At 39.0% G+C, this 16,523-nt stretch overlaps 1 protein-coding gene across 3 annotated transcripts in view; it reads left to right on the forward strand.

The window, feature by feature from the left end:
- The first annotated feature begins 529 nt into the window (after positions 1 to 529).
- apba1a (amyloid beta (A4) precursor protein-binding, family A, member 1a) overlaps positions 530 to 16,523 on the forward strand; it is a 72,583-nt gene continuing 56,589 nt past the window's right edge. Inside the window, exon 1 of one of the 3 annotated variants that reach the window (XM_066711182.1) lies at positions 530 to 639. The gene's annotated coding sequence lies outside the window, so the exon portion shown is untranslated. Of the gene's footprint in view, positions 640 to 1,063; positions 1,687 to 16,523 lie in introns of those variants that run through there. The other 2 variants (XM_066711179.1, XM_066711180.1) reach the window with 2 other exon arrangements.

Raw genomic sequence — 16,523 nt, forward strand, 5'->3', positions numbered from 1 at the left:
ATGTATTGATGTCAATAATAAACACTGAAAATTGGACCCTATGCTACATTAGTTAGCTGGTCTTTTAACAAAAATCAAACTTCAAACATCAAACTGTGCTGTTGTGACTGATGCACAGATTGTATAGGAGCAGTGTATGGACCATTTGTAGTAGCATTGAGGTAATGAAATCCTGAAACACACAATCGGACCTATGACACATAGATGCCATTTTTATGATGGGTATTGATAGAGAGCTACATTTCAGCACTAAGCCTACCACCTGTCTGCACTATAAAGCATTTAATTAACTTAACTAACCAGCTGTTATAAATACTCAATGTGCGTTTTCCTTTGCCACTTGCCATCACCACCATCTAAACTAGTTCCATCGTGCGATCAATAACTAAATCAAATATTAAACCAAAAAGTAGTGCGATTAGGCTGGAAGCCTGGGTATAGACGACATGAATACAATTTCCCCTGTTTTAAGATGCTTTTCACATTGTTTGCAATCCCTTCTGATGTCACCGGAGTGAAGGAGGGGCTGCGAGGGCCCAGACTGACAGCTGCTGCTGGGATCCGGAGCCAGGGAAGATGGTGGAGCCGCAGAGAGGAGCAGGATCAAAGGCTTGCAGGAACAGGGCTGATGACAAACAGGTATGGACCGTCTGTTTAATCTCGCAAGGCCATCTGCGGCTATACGGTCTATGCAAAAGGCAGCATCGCGGACATGATGCACGTCAACAACAGCACGGCGCTGCTCCTCTATCCGATGTAGTATTTCATGTCACTGTTTTCGACATCCACCTGGGAGATCAACTGTATCCCAGTCAGTCCCCGGGCCTGTGTGCTGAGATTCATCTTCTTCTTCTTCTTCTTCTTCTTCTTCAACTGTGCCAGCTGACTCGCAATATTGTATCGGGCTTAGCGCACAGAAACAAAGGATCGTGCTGGGGATAACCCTCATTATGTGGGAGGAAAATATTCGCTTACGCCCACTTTTCTTTTCACATCCCGTGGCCACACAGCACAAGTGATTTGATGAAACAGATTAGCAGCGCCTGTGTGTTATTAGAAACGCCAGCCCGTATACACCACCCGTTTCCCTGCGGCTCACATGTCATGCTTTCTGTACAGAGACAGGGAGGTGATTAACTGTCGGGCGCCCAGACACTGATGGGGATGCTGTTAGTTGGCATCGGGAATAACATGAGTCTGCGTGTGATGTGCACATTTATACGTGGTGGCCATCAGCATTGAATACTTTCATCTGAACTGAGGACTCCAGGAGTGGAATCCCCATTAGATGGAGGGATGCCGTTAGAAAACTTTCGAGGGGGTTTGAAGGAAATGCTATACGAGAAGCAACAGACTAACCTGGCCTATTTTGACATTTCAAATTGACGTCTCTTTTCTCAGTCGCAACTAACCACTCATTGCGGCGCGTTTGTTCGGGGGGTGGCTGTCACTTCTGCAGCTGCTCCGACGCTCCGCGGGGACCTGCTCGCTCCTGTGCTTCTGCCAAATAGTGCCCTGCATGTACAATTGAATGGCGGCCGCAGAGTGCGCCTGCGCCGTAGCATCCCGGACCAACCTTCCTGCCAAATACTTGTCCAGTTGCAGCTTTGGTGTGTCAGATAGTGTTCAGGTGAAAACCGCACTGGCGGACCCAGACGCGAAGATCCAGCGGTGGATGCGTTGCAGGTAAAGCTGTGGGATCTGTAGGGTTGGATTGTGCATGCGTTTGAATGAATACAGCTCGTTAGTTTTATCCAGGGGCTCGACTAACCCTCTGCAGCATTGCACCTTTTTCTCCTCCGATTTATGTACAACGCAGGTAGGACAGACATGGGTACTTGTAGTACAGTGCATCGTTGTGTTATCTGGAGATCAGTCGTGCTGTAGTGCGTTTTTGAAACCGTGAAACAATGAAATTGGGTGAAGAAGGGGTATTTGTCACAGTAAGGTCACGGAATGGTCTTGTGTACAGGATTATTGGCTGTTTTGCGCAGTAAGCAATCACTACTGTGCAGAACAGGTGCGCTGCTACCTTATTGCTTAGCTGGAAAGATGAATGGGCATATTTGCGATTACTTCAGCCTTTTGTAAATATGCAAACAGAAAGTCCAGATATGAAATCCTCAGAGTTTTATATCTGTGCAGACTTGTTTATTTTAGTATTGCCTATATCTCGATTCCAAGAAAACGTAGTTGAATATTACCTATTAATACTGTTTGGAATAATTGGATGTATTTGCTTGTCTTGCAATATATGACTGAGTACTTGCCAACTATACTTTACATCGAGTGTGATGCAGATGAGAAAATGAGATGTGACCAGGTTACACGATAAACAATCATGGCTGTTTTCTGTGGTGCGTTGTGTTAAAGGGACAATTAACTACCTTACTGTTGGAAATTCCAGATTTACATCGCCTGTCATTGTGATTTGACAATGTATGGTTCAGTATATAGTAAAGCCATTTATTCTGTGCTAAAGATCAACCTTCTAGGTGACATTAAAATCAGCACTTAATTAAATTCAATTTATCTCAATTTACATATAATTGCAAACATGCTTTTGCTTTTTAAAACAGATTGGCATACACCTCAACTAGCTACAAAGCACTCTAGATTGAAATGTAATTGGTAAGAGGAAAACAGACCTAGTTTAAATAACAATTCCATTATCAGGCATCGTGGTGAACCTAAAAAAAACGCAACATCTCACTGTCATATCAATATTGAATGACTTGGAATTTCTGCACAGATGTTGCATCAAGACCTTCGTGAGTCTGGGTTGAGATCCACAAGATCCTTCATTTTCGATGGGCTAGGGACCATGGTAAGTGATGCATCTGTGACAGGGTGCCATCCCTCCTTCTTGGTGTGCCCAGATCCTATTCTGATTGTATTGGCAGCTGGGCAGGAGCTGGAGGAGACATGGGGAATATGTTTTCCTGCGTCATATAACACATCACGAAAGAAATAGAGGGAAACTGGTCATAATATGAGCTGGACAGGGTTTTAAAGGAATGATGGTCCAGGACAACACCCTTGTTGTTGTTATATTTATGCACAGATGAGATCCTCTATCTGAAAATGAACCCCTCTCCTGGTGCATTTTGATCAGTGACAGTACTTGCCCATGTTGAGCGTGGACGAAGACTACCTATAATGAACAGGATCCAAAAGAGTGGGTGGAGAGATGATCTCACTTGAACCCTGTTGAGGATGCTTTAGACATGCTGCAATGGGTGATAACAGCATGTTAATTGCAACACGGGGCTCTGCAGCAGGTCTTATCCAGCAATAGGGTTAAGCTCCCTCAACGAAACACAGTGCCATTTCTCACAATGTCTGCTGTTGTGACCTTTGGTCTTATGACTATGACTTGGAATGTTCATTGTAGTGTTTGAAAGCTCTGGAATTTTTAACAGATTATAAATCATGTTTGACTTTACTGTAGATTTATGTTATGCATAACTTACTATGGAGTAATTCCCTGAAAAAGATGGACATCCATGCAAAACATTTAAAAGTCCTAATTGTTTTGGCTAGTGGTCTATTTTGTTGCTCTAATAAATGAATGTACAGGATGCATTATGATTTTCATGCCATCATAGTATGAATTTAAATAATTTAAATAATGATATAAAAACTGCTTAATTAGTCTTGGGGACTCTTATTGGGGACAGTTATTAATAAGGTCATGTTTGCAGAGTTTGTGACTGGGCGACACACTGCAGTTTCCCCACACAAAAAAACAATAAGTTCCTGACACTTGTCTATGTGAAAAGTTAGGTGTTAGACAATATTCAAAATTAATGCAACTAGGGATGCAGCTGTGATTGTTTCTTACTAAGAGAAGAAAACCATTTCTGTGTGTCCTGTTCAACACATCTGAATTCACCCCGCAGATTAAAATGTGTAATAACAAAGAATACCACTGCTCTTTCTCGAAAGTCCTAGCAAAAGCTGACCAGTATAAGTATATTATGTAGGCTGGCGTACAGCAAGATGAGTCCATATCTTAATTAGTCACTAAACGCCAATATCTTGTAAACTTTACAGTGTAATATATGGACATCCAAATGTAGTCATGTATCAGTTATATCTAATTTAAGAGACAAATGTTTTGGACTGCTTTGTAGCTATTTCTGCCCTGTTATTTCTGGTGCTGTACTGTAGGATTTATCACCAACATTTGAACTATCAACCATTTTGATCAGAATGATTTCAGTGGCTAAGAAAAAGCCTGGTGCAAACTACCTAGATAATAATTAAATGTATTTATTGGCATTGACTATTGTAATTGAAATAAAACCGAAAACATGACAGCTTGAAATGGGCTACCATGCAAAACAATAGCACTTTCTAGACAGCCACATTATAGACTACCATACACTGGTGCTGCCAAAACAAAATAAATAAGGAATCAGCAAACATTTAGTCTGTTATGTGAATGAATGAATAGAAAAATAAAAAGCATGACTAACTAATAGAGCACCTAAAGTTTTATACAAACTGCCTACAAACTCTGATGAGCACCTAGGCTATAGTATCCAATATTATGTATTCAATATATTTTGTTTCACTGAGGTGTGAAATTGTAATATGTGATGAAAGGAGACTCCACATTTTTATTAGGATAGAGTGTGTGGTAGAAAGATAGCTGTTGTAACCTGGTTATTTATCTGTTGAGTTTGCATTGGAAGTATGACAGATAACCTGTTTTATAGGTGTTTGTTTTCAGCTGCAGTTACATCCTCATTGTGGATCTACTAATTTCTGGTTTGTGAAAGAAAGGTATTCCTGGGGACAGTGTACAATTTGCACAAGAAAATTGCTTCTGACCTGTAGGTATTCCACAGAGGATCAAGAGAAAAGCAGTAATATAGTTGTGTGGTGATGACAGACTGGGTTTGCGCTCTTGACTTGTTTGCCTGCGTTCTCTATCCGCAGGGAAGAACATTATTTTTTGAACTGTAATGGCTGATTGTTTGTCATTTGTGAATCCTACTGTTATCATGTTTGGTGTCTTAGAGGAACCTTGCACCACTTTATTTATGAAGGTACTCATTCAATATTTAAAGCAGTTGTCACTTATTTCTTTATTTTTATCATTATTTGATTGTACAGTCAGCAATTGGGCATTTATTTATTTTAAATTATGCTCCAGTTTGGAATTCACTGTACTCCTCGGGGGGAAGTGATCTTAAACATACAGCGTCCTCCTGGATGGATGCTAACAGGCCCATTCACTCCTTTCATGCTGTCAACTGGAATGGAAACAGTGGAGTTTAAGTGCCATCTGGGAGACACTCTCCCCACGGACCGTGCTCAGTCCTGAAAGGGCCTAGCCGGCAGAGAATCTCCCTAGATGACTCAACAGCCCTCTGTTTTGATGGTGCTCGCCCAGTGTAGCACTGCAGTTGCATTTACCTGCCCTGGTTTGTCTGGCTTAAGAGGAATGTTGATCTCTTTGCTGTAGGGTTCGGACTCCATGCTGGCCTTTTATAGCTTGAGCCCCACGGCTGCGTTTCATACAATTAAATGCCCGTCATCTAAGAGATTCTGTGGAAAGACTTGAATATGAAATCTCATATCGGACAATATGTGAATCTGTTTCAACACACTGTTAACCTCCATGCACAACTTATGCTTCCTGACATCGCACGACTGAGGGTTGCACACAGTCCGAATTCTCCTGGGTCTTGTTCTCCTTGGACTGATTATGTACGCAAACATTAGGTTTACCAAGCGCGTAACGCAATGGGAGGGATTGGGGCGTGAGGGATTTTGATGTGCTGATGTTAAGGCTGGTAACAAGTCTATTTATCAAGCGCATTTGTTTTGGCATGCCAGATTGAGGCCTCCGTGATTGAGTGTTGAATTCTGTGCATGTCCCCGAGCACGGTGGAATCTGTGTGTGTGAATGTGCCCGGCGCTCCTCTCACCTGCATGCAGTATGCTCCACAAGTGCAACTTTCACAGAAGGCCCCTGAGGTGTGGTAATCATAGTCTGGCTTTCGCAGTCTGTCCCTTTGATCTCTCCTTCAATATTGAGGCTCCTTATTTCGCTGCGAGCCAATGCCAGTTTTGTTGAGTATGGACTTCCACCGTAATTGTACCTACTGTATGATCTGAGTAGTCTGAAATGTACAGTATGCCCAGATATGCCTCTAAGGTTGTGTAGTGGCAGGCTGCACTCCCGTTTATGTCAGATTATATCAAATATTTTATTTACTGCTTGCCTGTGTTCTGACAGCGTCCTCAGCGCAGACGAGGGGCTCAGGATAGGACTCAACCTGTGGAGATAACATGGGTCCTTTTGAATATAAATTACAGCAGCTAGCCTCGATAAATATTCCAGTTTGATCAGTACATTTTTGCCACAGATTGGCTCATTATTTGAACAGTTTTGCATTAGGCCTGGATTTTGAAAACATGTTTTTCTTGCATTGATGTTTTAAACAGTACAAGAGGAGTGCTGCACTGGAAAACAAAGATATTGCAATCAGACAGAGATAGGATATCGAGGTTTGTTAGCTTTTTAAGAGGATGCCATCTGTTTAGCTTTTCTTCTGTAGTTCGGCCTCTGAAGACCAGTATGAATTTATGGAAACTGAGATTGTGTATTTTTTTAAGACTTACCACGTTTGGGCCCCCATCAATTTATGTATATATTTTTACATAAAACAGTCAGGAATTTATATATCTTAATCACTAACTAAAGGATCACACTAAAATGGAATTCATTAATGAAAAAAATGTTTGAGGTGTGCATTCAAATGGATGCACAGACTGCTGATTGGAAGCCTGCTTAACAACTGAAATCCCCTGTTTTTGAAAACTTTAATCTTGGAAGCTTCAGTCAGATTTTTCTCACCATCCATTGCATACTGTGTCTTGCATGTAATTGTTCAGAACGCTTAATTGCATTACTGTCAGCAGTCAAAATTGTCTTCCAAATGACATGCAATATGATCATTTTAAACAGTCATTTTCTCAGTGGCTCCGTGTCACTGCTTGGTTTCTCATCATCATTCAGCCATGGGGGCATAAATTACTCATTTTTCAATTCATGCTTCAGTGGTGTGAAAAAACAAACACAAAATCCTGTGCTACAATAACTAAGTTTGAGGAAATTAATATTCCCTATTTCCTGTTTAAATGCAGACTCAAATGCTTTATTCCCCTATTCATTTATTTGTGTTGATCTTCAATGGTTTGTTTGAGATCTTGTGTTGATCTTGATTCGTTATTTAGATTTATGTTAATTTAAGTATTTCCTACAATATGTTGCATACAAGGATTGAGGTTAATTGGAAATATTGCAGCTACCCATTACACATTTGTGAATGTATGCATTAGTGTGTGCTCTTCATTGATCCTTGATGTAGAAATAATTAGCTTTTGAGTCAGTGTTTAGGTCACTGCAATGACAGAGAGCAGTCGGAGCATGCTGGCTGTAAAAGCAGTCCTTGTGCCCTCTGTGACAGGACACAGCGGAAGATCTCGGAAGAGGTCTGTCTGATTCTACAGTCGAAAACTGCTATTGGGTCAGGGCTCACAGCTGCTCCAGGGGGGGTGGGGGGGCTGCTTTTTCTGCAGCAATTTGTCAGGTTGATTGATTTACTCAACTTTCTATTTCAAAGGAGTGAACTGGCAAGGTTTTTCTAAAATTGCTCAGTTTTTCAATGGTGGAGAATGTATTCAGTGCACAGTGATCAGAACCGCCGACTCCTGATATGATTAGTATTTTTTATGTAAAATAACAGCGACATGGTATTCACTGGTGATTGAAAGAGGAAGAAAGAAGTTTTGGTATTATCGAGTATACCAGGCTAGACTCACTTCATAATAATAGTACATTCTGCTGTAGTGTGTGTTTGTTTGTGTATGTATGTTTTTATCTGTTCTATGTCTTCTACTTCACGGGGATTGTTCTGTGTGAGTTATGCATTATGCATAATGCATATAGTTATGTATGCAGACTATACAATCAAAGACTGTTGCGATTTGAGCTGCACAAGGACTGTAGACGGCCATACCCAGCAACTGTTCAGACTTCCATTGACAAATTTGGCGTGTTACCAAAATCTGAACTTTGGTGAGGCCCTTTTTGATGCACTTGAATTAAAAACAAAACAAAAACTATACTTCGTAACAAGTAGGGTGTATGTATGGTTTCTGGCTAAATTGATCTGATGATATGAGGCTATACGTTTGCAAGAAAGAAAATCTGTCCTGAAGGCTTCAATTGACTGTGATTGGCCTTAGCTGATGGTGTGTTGAGGACAGCAAGGATGATGAAATTGTTTGCTTCAGGTCGCAGGCTTTTAAAGTGACTGCAGAAAGGAGATGCAATGGTTAGTCTAAGAAAAAGAGGCTTTATACTGTACAACACTTACTAAATCTATGATTGTGTCTGCATAGCCTGAAGAGACCTTTATTTTTTACTTTGCAGCACCATAACCTTAATTTTTGTATCTGTTCTGGATTAAATTTACTGTGGGGTGTACCTTCTATGCCTCCCTTGCCGCATCCTAGTAAATACCTCGGGGATTCTTCGCATTAAACAAAAAAAAATAAAGAAATAGACCATCAGCAGCAGTCACGTCATAAAATTTGATAGAAGTAGCGTTTGTTGAAGCTGTAATTCTTGAAATGTATGCTTTTTGCGTGCGCACAATGAACATAAACAGGATTTTCTTGCTAATTCTGTTTTCCGTGTGTCCCTAGAAATTACTGCAACTCTGCCAGAGCTTCAACCAGCTATCCCCTGGGCTTATATTTCAAAATGTTACCCCATATAGGCCTATATAACGGTATTGAAATAATGCAGCTCTACATGCAGAAATATACTGAACTTGACGAAAGAACCTAAACGGTGAATGCCCAACTCTTACTATAGAAGTTAGGTTTGTGATATAAATATATAATACGGATGGAGTTTGAATATAATCCAGTGGACTGGAGTTGGAAAATGTTGCCATCACACCGTTAGAGTTGGTATCACAATGTCTTCTGTGTTCTGTATTGGATTCTGCGGCATGACGGAGGTTGAATTCTCTAGGCTTCGTATGTAAAAGGTTATAGTACAAATTTAATTCTTACTTGTTTCGTGCCATTTATTTATGTATTTATTTGTAATGATAAGTAGTGTAAACTGTTATTTGGATTATATTATATAGGCCTGTTTCCTTGTATACCCACCTGTACCTAAGTACCAGAAAAATACTACCCTTGCCATTTTTCTTTTGTCCCTTCTCTATATTAGTGACTGATATTGCGTTATAGCCACAGGGAACCTATTAATTTTTAAACGTGCTATATTAAATTCTGTCTGGTCCCCAAAATATGAAACTTGGAAAAATGAAACATCTGCAGCCTTGCGTTATTGGGACCCCTGGGTGGCCCTGGGGATTTTCACTAGAGTTTAATTTGTCCTGCTGTGCCATTCACTACTGTCAGCAGCTGAGATAAATAATCATTTTATTGATCTCTTTTCTCTGTTTTTTCTCCAATCCTTTCAGTTGAACATATGGTCTTTCTTAAAGCTGTAACTAAATGCCTGCTGTTTTTATTTGTTTTATAGCTTTTATATTTTAAGGGATAAATGTCCTAGAACAATCGTGTCTCCCTGTTGTCTTTGATTTCCATGCATACTGATTCATGTGAACTTTGCCAAAGCCTTTGTACATAAAAAAAAAAAGAAACGATTTCCAATACGCTCTCAATATGATGTGGAGGTCTTTTAATTAAAAGATACAGGAGCTTTGGATAATAATATTTGAAACTTAATTCGTCTTTACTACTTCATCATATTCATTTATAGATTCACTAAGCAGTTTATTATAGTCAGTGGATTCTGTCACTTACCAGTCTTTCTAAGCAAGTGTAACACTAGCTCCAAGCATATCCTCTGTTTGAATTAGCTTTATGTCTCTTTATTTTGTGAGAATTGGAAATTGAACATGACTGATGTGCTATAGACAGCAGCAATTTTGATGCCAAGAGCTGTCTTTATTTTAGACACAATGTATTTGAAAATGTGAACACAAAAGACGAGGTTACAGGTTAGAATATTATAAAATAAATATGATCAATTGAATACAAAATAAATTCTATGTCTCTTCGGTTGTAGTCAATAATTGAAGGTATGTTTAGTACGTATGTATGAATACATTTTAAATGTATAGCTATGCAGTTTGTAAATGTAGTAGACAAATGAATTAAAGGCAGTTAATTTTTCTTGCAATGGAAAAGGGTGACATTATACTCCAAATGAACAATGGACACTTGCTTCTTTCCTTACAGAGAAACTGCATCTTTACATTTTCATTGTGGGCTGTGAGGAGTGGCTAAGAAATGAGAGACTTGGTGAGGCTGATGAATGTGAGGTTAATTGTTTTCAATATTAATTATCCCAAAATCTTCAAGGTTAGGCACCAAGTGCTGCTATAGAGCAGTGATATATAAAGGCAAGTTACTGCAGTGGACAGGACTGTTAACTGCCTATGAATAATAGAAGTAGAGGTTTTTGAATTGAATCTTGAGAATTAGGCTAATTCGCTAGTTTTACATTAATATTTTTAATGGCACTTGTGGAAGTAAAATTTAGGGGCAAAAATATTGTCGTAGAACAATTTTAATTTTAAAAATAAAGTCCCCATTTCACTGCCAAGTTTCCTTTCCATCAGGTTATATTTATGTCTCGTGAAGATATCTTTCCCCCATGTTCTTTTAAGGACCTGTCCTTATACTTTCAGACTTTCAGATACAGATCTGATGTTCTTTAATAGTTCTTCAGTGCTTTCCTCTCGGTTGCAGGAATTGGCTTTTCGCTCCCACAAGAGCACAGTGCCATTGTCCTGTGATTGGTATTGCAGCTCAAGGCAGAAGTAACTTCTGCTAAATTCCTCTGAAAATGTGTGGAAATTTATTTTGCCATGGCACATTGCTCTGTTATCTTGAACGTTGCTGTGGCGAAGCGACTTCTAAGGTTGTCTGTTGTAAGGTCACCTGCTGTACAGTCCACTGTGTGCTCAACAAGCCTCCGGCTCCAGAGATGACCTTGATATGTGCCAAGTGCTGTGTAGTGACCCTGGCTTGGAAACACCTGTCTGGTGTGATTTGTTGCTGTTGTGTGCACTGCAGTGCATGCAGATGAACTGTCTCTCCCCTGCATTGAGTGATGCTGCAGTACTCAGTGTTGTTTGGCTCTCTGAAAGGTGCAAAGCACAAACAGCTTGACTGGGGTTTTTGTGCCGTGGGGCTGCAGACAGGGTACGTGCTTTAGTATTTACAAGCCTTGTGGTGGCTTTGAAGCACTGAAGCAATATCTTCCTATGCTTTTAAGTAGATGTATTGTATATAGCTCGCTGAATCTCCATTCTGGTCAGTCATGTTTATAGAGCAAGATACAAAACCTTGTATGGGATGGAAGATTTTTTAAATATTTTTTCCTGCAAAAGGTTAAACCAAGGCTTTCAAAGTCCCTTTTCCCCACCTCAATTAACTTAAGATAATTTTTCACTGCTCATTCGTGTGGGTGATTTAAACTATTCATTTTTTAATGTACTGTCTTTGTCACATGTGGGTCCCCTGTGCGTTGCTTTTTTTAATGCACAGTGGTCATTTTTCATTTTTAACTGCAATTAACACAGAGAGAGTAACTCATATGGTACCTAAACTAGGGGAATAGCAGTATGATATGGAGAAATAGTTTTTAAAACAGACCATCAAATGAGATTTCTTTGGAACTGAGACCTGCAAATAGTGTTTCATGTAAAAGTTTTTGGAAATGATGGATAGTTTATGTTTATAATGGTGGGTAAATGCATTTGAAAACAGTAGAATCTGCTCTTCCTCCTTTCTCTATAACCTGTAGACATCCCAGCAGTCCAGTCCTGAGTCAGGAATGTGAAGACTGTAGAGTGTCCATCAGTCAGACTGTATAGCCCGAGCTCTATCTAGGACCTAAACCAATGGGATTTTCCAGCTGTCAAGCCATGGGGGTCCTTGCTCAAAGCAGAGCTACCTTCACCTCATCTCCTCTAGTACCTGCCTACCACAGGTCACTTTGGACTATTGAGCTGAGCTGAGATCATGGGATCTACAAGAGTGAAGTGCACCTGTCCGCTGCGCTCAGCAGCGGTCCTGTGTTGGAAGAAATGTGTTTGTCTCTCCCTTGGATCACAGAGTAGTGTTTTGTGCACATTGCAGTTCCCTAGATATGGCTCTGAAACTGAAACAGTGAGACCTTTAGACATCAATGCCCTGGATTCATGAGTCACTATGAAAAATGCAATTTAACTGTTTTGCACTCCACAGCTATGGTGGTCTGGGCTGTTTTTAAATGGCCATTTAAAATGTTCTGCATAGCTCTGTTCATGTACAGCAGTCATCTGGCGGCACTGTCAAGCAAGGAAAGATTACGCACTGCTGGCATACCATGGGTTTTCATTGAAAGCTTATTACACAGTGGTTCCCATTGAATATGTGACATCAAAACGATCCGGTTTTCACAGCCCAATGGTTTGTAAGAGACATGCACTGCAGTCTTGGGAAATATTGCATCCTTTATTCCTCCATCAACAAGTATTAGGCTGTATGAAACCTCTGATGAAACTACATTGTGATGGGCAAATGTCATAAATGTAATCATGTTTAATATTAGAAGGCTTTAATTTATAAAGATGACAAAATATTTAAACACTTGTGTGCTCCTTTCCACCTCACTTTTCTCCTTAACAGAAAGTGGATTAAATGTGTTGTACAGTATTATTAGAGCTGACACATAGTGTGGTTTTACTGAGTTGTCCCTGCAAATTTAAAGCCCTACTCCCTGTTAAAATGTAAGCCTATGTGTTTTCATTTGAACTGATTCAGTGTTATAAAACATTATTATAACAAGAAAAAATGTTACTTGACGTTTCTTCTGTTTTTGTTTAATTAAATTACAAAATCTGATTCCAAACTGTGGCTATAGTAATAACGATGGGGTGTCAAGATAGATACAATAATCTGGTCTATTTATTTTTTGCAGTTGTCCTTATCTGGGTCTTGCAAGGGAAGTGGCATTAATAATTAAAGGCAAACACTGAAAATCCAACTTTTACAAGTAATGTTTTTGGAACCAAAAACAAACATGTATAGCAAGAGCAATGTGATATAATACAGACTCATTTTTACCCTATTATATTACCTGCATTGTTGACAAAGGAAAATAGGACAATACTTTGAAGGGCACATGTTTCCTCCTATATCAAAAAGACAGCAAGAAAATATTATGCTTTAAAGCTGGATGCGCAGAAAATGAAAATATTAAAAGTTGTCATGATGTGACGCGCTGTATGACAGTTCAAAGAAAATGTAACATTTGTCTTGGATATGTTCATGTTTCTCTTCACAAGCTGTTTAAAAGTTGTGTTTTGTCATCAATGAGCAATCTTTTTATTTTTCATCATTTGTTGCTCAAACTGCATTGCATCAAAGATGAGTAAAAGCAAACCATGTAAAAATGCCCACGGCCTTCAATTATTCACAGGAATGTAAATTGAATCTCATTTACAAATGAAGAAAAATAGCAAATTTAAGAATCGACATTAGCATTAATTGGGGATAGTAGTCTTTGAAAAGGCAGCAGTCTCTCTACATTGTTATCTGCAGGACTGTGTATACTGCTAAAACCAACAACAACAAAAAATGTAAAACTGTGAAAAACAACATGTTAATGGAGACTATATCACTATACATTTCAATATTATTTTCCCAGTACATATGTTCATCTTTGTTTCTGAGTTTAATGGAACATGAAATCTTTACATTTTCATCAATAATATAGCGCTTCAGCACAGCACTAATGCCCTGGTGAACTGTTTAGGATTGAGATCTTTCCAGTCGGTTTCACGTTACAGGGCCCATGGTATTATTCATCAATGATGTGAACCGAGCGTGTTCACCAGAGAAGTGCGGCAGAAAGAATGTGCAAAAATGGTGAGATAAATGATACTGTATGTTTGTGCATCATTACACCTCTGTTGATCGAGAATGGAACATTCCACTTTGAAGTTGAAATGTATCTGTTAGACTTGCTCGCTGATTGATGCTGGAATCATTTGTGGCACCAGAGCAAAGCATTGGATTCCTGGTAATGATGGCAGATGGTAAAAATACAGAGAATAAACACTCAGCTTTCAAACTGCAGTGGATTTACAGCTACTGTGATTCTGTTTAACTGTAGCAAAGGTGCCTTTGATAAGAAGGTTATCAGTTAACCACCCAGGGGTTTAACTTGGCCTAGATGGTGTAATAAGAAATCATTTTGTGTGACAGACTATACATCATGCTGCTTGTTCCTGAAAAGTTTACTCTTGATAAGTTATATTTTCAGTGAGAACATTTTACCCTTGTACCATGGTCACATAACTTTCAAATAACCCCCAGTTTGATGTCTGTCTGCTGAACCCACGGAAGTTGTAAAAGAAAACAAAAGTTACAACAGGTACGGTAACAATCGCCTCATCTTACAACATCTAGTATAGCTCCTTTTCATCACGACAAAGCAACCCTGCTCTCTTGCATCTAGCTATTTTAAATTAGTTTTCCCTTGGATTAATTCCTATATAGATATACTGTAATTATTTCTCTGTCAAATACTATGAATGTGTTTTTATTTCCCCTTGGGGTTGTGGTGGAAGAAAGTTTTGGAGTCGGGAGTTCTAATCAGAATTTATTACGTGCACGGGAGGAACAGCGCAACACAGAACTCAAAGGATTTTAGGCTAGCATGACACTGTTCTCCAAAAGTTTTGACTTAGTACAAAGCTTTTATACCCCCTCTGGAACATACCCTCAAGGGGTTGGACATTTTACAAACACTGTCTGAATGGTCATTTCCAATAACCAACTGATTTCATTGATTTTCTAAACTAAGCCTTCCCATCTCATCAATATTATAATCATTACTCATGAATAATAATCATTAACCTCTGAATTGCCAGTTGCATTGGAAGGTAATTTGCAGATATGTTGCAAGAAAGGAATGTGAGCTGCTGATAACTAACTAACAGGAGTAACAGCACACCAAGGACAAAGGCAGGATAAGATGTTAATATTTTTCATCCACAGGTTATAATTTTGTATTTTCATCAACTGTAAGAGAAAAAGAAAAAGTGTTTATGTGCATCATTAAAAATATGCAACTGGATTCATGTCAGAATATATATATATATATATATATATATATATATATATGTGTGTGTGTTCAAAGAAGGTGAAACTTGTTTTGGTTGACCCTCGGGTATATTGTGCTCTTTCTGAATGTAATATAGTAAGCCCTGTTTTTAATACAGGATTATCAATTGAATATTCATACAATTTGTAATGTATTACTCATGAAAAAGGAGCTGACAGGATATAAATGAATATGTTTTCCCAGGATGGCTGGTTTTAAAGATTCTATTAGCTTTTTTTGACTTGTGCTGCTTATTATGAGACTGACACCATAATTGACAATTCAGCAACATTCACAGCTTTTCTAGAACTGCATTACAGTTGGCAGGATATGAAGACAAACTGACATTTTTTACAGTACATAGGGGCTAACTGGGCCAATTAGATATTTAAATTACAGTGTTGATTTTTGTTGAAATGTCAGTGATAATACTCACCGATATCAGAGACAATCTGCAAAGAACAGAGTAGACCTTGTAATTGTATTGTCACTCCTGAGCCAGAATTATTGGTGCTTCTTAGGAGGCACTGTCAAAGTTAAATAAGGTAGAAATGCACAAGGTTGTCTTCAGAGGTTTTTGAAACTCAACCCTCAGGTTTATAAAGATTCATGACTGGATACCACAGTTGTATTGTTCAACACAATATATGGTGACACTTCAAGACACAGACTAGATGCTGTGTGGCTATGAAAGGGATTACACACCTTGAGTGAGCTCTGATGGGCTTATGGGACTGGCTCTCATCTCAGACTAATCTAATATTTCTGTGCTCTCATTTGGCACAGAAGGACAACTTCAAAAATATTTTAATTAAAAGTAAAAAGCTCACAATGCACGGTTCCTTACGTGACTCACAGGGACTGAGGCTCCTGTGTGGCTTTTTCATAAGCCTGATCATCTTGCCCAAAGGAAAAATATTTGAAAAAAAGTTCTAGCTTGCATTTAAAGGTGACATAACTATGTATCTAAAATTGCCATGGCTTACAGTGTAAGAGCTCGGTACGGTGATGTCGTCCCTTCTTGGAAGAGAGTTCAAACCCCCTGCGTCAGGGGACTGGCTTTGTGTGTGTGTGTGTGTGTGTGTGTGTGTGGGGGGGGGGGATATATGCATTTATTTTACAACTTGAAAATATAAACAATGGCCAGTTTAACAAGATTATTTTTTAAATATGTTTTCCAATAATGGTAATAGTTTTCAATTTAACCAACCAAGAGTATAAAAGATAATTTAAAGAAAGGCCAAGGAAAGCATGTGCAATAAGTTATATGATTTGATTTTAAATAAATTGCTAG

This window comes from Amia ocellicauda, chromosome 8 (assembly GCF_036373705.1).
Source record: "Amia ocellicauda isolate fAmiCal2 chromosome 8, fAmiCal2.hap1, whole genome shotgun sequence".
Classification (NCBI taxonomy): domain Eukaryota; kingdom Metazoa; phylum Chordata; class Actinopteri; order Amiiformes; family Amiidae; genus Amia; species Amia ocellicauda.